The following is a 4,209-nucleotide window of genomic DNA, read 5'->3' on the forward strand; positions in this document are numbered from 1 at the left end:
TTTTTTTCAGCATTGGTGGTGGTGAGGCTAGGGAAGATTGCGGTGAACCCTGGGTCTTGTCTCCGCCTTAGGGCGAATGGATCCATGTGAGACAGCAGTCAGAGGGCAGAGGTTTGGGGGCTATGAACTCGGGGCGTGCGATTATGATGATGGGATTGTGGATTTGAGTAGACGAGATGGGGATTTTGGTATGGAGATTGGGAGGTGGTTTGGAGTCTAGACGGTTTCTAGAAGGTGTTTTGGATGGTGGTTCTTTTGGGTTGGCGGTTAAGCAGATGGGGGGTTTTGTCTTGTTTTAGAAGGTGGTGAGTTTTCCTCTCTTCCAAGACCGGGGCAAGATGGTTTTTTGGGAAGGAGGGAAGATTTTGAGATTGGGGATGGGCTGTTTACCTCGAGGCCGAGGTATTCGTATGGGAATTTCCCTTTTCGAGGGTATTTCTTTGCTTCTGTGGTGGGTGAGTGGCATCTGGCAACGGGACGGACCGTTTGACTGCTTTTGCGTGGTTTTACGGTGATGCATGTGAGATGTTGGCTGTATGACTTGTCGAAGTTGTATTCCATCTGGAGCTGCGGGCGTTCCTCTGAGGGTTGGATCTCCAGTACAAGCTGGTGAGGTAGTTTTCGCTGAATTATGTCCAAAGTGATTGGTGTACCATACAAGGGGATGTGAAAAGAGAGTTTTGGGGAGCATTAGGGGCCGTTGAGTGGTGTAAGGATGCTAGTCAGATTCCTTGCTGGATGGACGGATGGCTTGGTGTTCTTCTGCCTTTCGGTCTGTTCCGGTGGTGGCGATGTGGAGATGTGGCGGGCGGGATGTTACGGTGAGTTGCGTGCGTCTGGGGATGAGATAAGGTGTGTGAGGTGAGGTGAGGTTGGGGAAGATGGTGTGATGGCTGTGGGAGGGTTAGGTGAGTGAGTTATGGTGTTTCTGGGAGTGTGTGTGTGTGGCTTGATGGCGTGAGGTTGCGAAGGATGGCGTTTGATGGCGACATTTGGGTTGGGGATTGGGGTATAAGAAGGCGTGTCTGCTGTGAATTTGGAGAAGGGAAGTCTTGTTTTCTTCGGTGAGGTTGGAAGGAATGTGATGAGGACTATCGACATGAGGCTTTTGGGGCCGGAGAAAGAGGAGGTATGTCAAGGGGGCTGGCTAGGTCGAGACATATCGACGACTATTACATCCAAAGACGCCCGACTTACATCGACAGACAGATTCAGCGGGTCGACTGAAGGAAGAGGCTCGACCCGATGTACACACGGAACAGGATCCGGAGCGTTGATGGCGGTCGACGTCAAGTCAGCGAGGCCAAGACGACGGTGGAGGCGACCGCTGTGTCGAAGAAAAGATGAAAGAGAGGACGGGGCTCCTTGGTTTCTGACGCCGACAAGGATGAGCCGGGTTGATCTGCGGAATATTACCTGGAAGCATTCTCGCTGTATACATGGTAAATTAAGAGCCATCTACATCAATACTCCAGGTTGTGACGAGATCGTCGTCTTCGTCGGCAGTTCCACCGACAGCTGTGGTGTATTCGACGGGATTATCCAAAGAAGACGGATGGGAGATAGCGCCGGTGTGGACCTCCGGTCGGGGGGGATCTGCCTCGGTGAGGTCTCTGCCATGCGTTCGCACGCGACTTCACGGGTTCCTAAACCTGTCCGCAAGTCAAAGAGGGTACTGCAACAGATCCAATGGGTTACGGAAATTTTGCTTGACGGACTTTGACATCTGTCCTGCTTTATAAGGAAGTCAGCAAATGTGCATGGCGACAGAACTATGGGTTCTGAGCACAGGACGGGAGATACGCATATAAAAAGGATTTCTCGATGCTCAAGCCTGGAAACTCCTCCAGACAGAATCTGAAAGGCTTCCCAAAGTTTTCTTGATTATCCTCAGTCAACTACCCATCTGCTGTTCGACATCATGGTTGTGGTCCGCATGACGAGAAGCTGAGATCTCGGATTGTACGCTGTGACTGACCAGACAATTAAGCAGCGGAAGATCAAGGAAGACGACCAGGTGGGTTGCAGTCGGCGGCGCATTCTCATCAGCGAAGCCTTGGGGGTTATTCCATCCGGGGTTTGTGTTTGACAACGAAGAAGACTGTTTGGTATCGCGAATTCTCGCGACGAGAAAAACAATCCAGTGAGTTGCAGCGATATTGAGGGCTTATCGAAACTGGGAACATACTCATATGGATATGCAACACGGCTAGTAAGCTCTCGATAAGCATCGGCTCAGAAAAGCATGCACGTTAGGGATGTTCACTCCTCGCGTAGATTGAGGAAACGGACTCGGGCCGATGAGAATGGGGCGAGATGAGGCCGGGCTCAGCTTTCAAAAATCGAGGACTTCGATATCTACAACGAAGCGGGCTTCGATGAGAAAGGGGCGTATAAAAAGGACAGAAGACGCGCTTTCGCAGCTGGATCTCACAGCAAGGACAGAATGGAGCCGAATGATAGATAGGCGGTGTTTCTTACATTATGGCCTGAACAGTTGGCCTGACATAGCCGGGAATCGAAAGTCTACACCCGTGGGATCCAAAGCAAAACCCCATAACCCTGATTGCTTCTCCCCGAAAATCGCCACGTATTCGACTGACATTTGGCCAGGATACGCTGGGGGTGCTCGGAGACGACAACAGAAGAGGCCGGAGTCTCTCGCGGGTGACGATGGGTAGATCTGATCGGCTGGAGAACGCATCTCAGTGGATACAACGAACAGCGCATTCTCCCAACAAGGCAGAAAACATGCTGAATTTCGAAGAAGCGATTGCGGGGGAGAGAGAACAAAATCTTTTGGCTTCTTCGCATGTTTATATAGCCTTAGGGGTCCAGCTCTTTGGTTCAAGGAAGGGTGGTCAATCATCGGACAACGGAAGTAGTTATCTTGGTTCTCTCAAGTACCACGATGGGGTACAAACGCCATTCTGTGGCTTGCGTTTAACGAAAGACCTCATTCCGTCTTCAATAAGACGATTGATCAACGTTTGTACATATACGATTGTTATCGAGCGCTTGAAGCGAGACTTGTTGGACCACCGAGAAATTATGCCTGGGTGGTTGCGCCGAGCATAGTGCATTGCCTCTTTCTGTTGTCAATGATGCAGTTACTATAGTTTTAATACGTCGTGATCTTGTTCCGTTTGTTTGCTTATACTACAGAGTCCGTCGTGGATACACAGACGACAGTCACAGACGGCGCTGGAGGCATCTGCACTCGCGCGGTTGAATGCGCTGATACGGACAGGCGTGGTAAGCCGAGTGTGCCCCATCCCGCTTGACTGAAAGCCTCTCACCACCGTGACAGCGTTCCTCGACGCTTCCTATCTCTCCGCGTTTGGTTTCAGAGTGCAAATTCTTCGGCTTTCCTGTATCGTTATATGCCATCACGGGACCGGCGAGACCAGGGACCGCTCCCACCCCTCCACCCCACGCGCCTCGATGACGGAAGGGCCAGGCGCGCCCAACGACTTCGGCAGGACCAAAGCATTGATCCAAGATGCGATCCTACGATGGGTATGAATAGTCACCGGTCTCCCGTCTGTTACCAAATCCAGGCCGTGATAGGAAATATAAAAGCCACTAACGAGAACCACGGGCTTGGCAACGAACAGCCATACAATATAAAGGCTGTTGGCCAACGGCGCTGCCTGCCATGAACCGCAGTGTATGTGATCCATCCCACGTTCGCAGACCATATTTGAGCTTGCCATTCCTTGGTTTTAGATGCCGTCCTCCAACTGTCGCCGCGTATGACAAAGCGTTCGTCGAGGATACATGACTGACACTGACAAACAGCGCCGGCTTGGCCCCTCCATTCGTATAACATATGATCGCCTGATGTCATGCCGTAGGAATGATGAAACCTTAACAAGGCGTTCCAGTCAAGACGCACATGGTTTAGTGGTGCGTTGATCTGTTGCTCTACCAGAATAATTGTCGAAACCATCTCATTCTTATATCAGCACTCAAGGGAGCACACACCGCAGCAGAACCCCACGAGAACGAGACACACCGAATGCAGCTGTTAGGCATCTCAAAGTAGTATAAAAGAGAACCCCACGAGCTAGAGTCGCCCTTTTCCTCCCCAGCGGAATGAACGGGAGCCTGAACAACCCTCACCTTTGGAAGCAACCAGTGTCTCATATCCAAGTCGATCATCCCAATACCATAGATCAACTTCACACGTAACATCAAAGACACCGT

Source organism: Colletotrichum aenigma (genome assembly GCF_013390185.1).
Source record: "Colletotrichum aenigma strain Cg56 chromosome Unknown KSG_Cg56_contig01, whole genome shotgun sequence".
Classification (NCBI taxonomy): domain Eukaryota; kingdom Fungi; phylum Ascomycota; class Sordariomycetes; order Glomerellales; family Glomerellaceae; genus Colletotrichum; species Colletotrichum aenigma.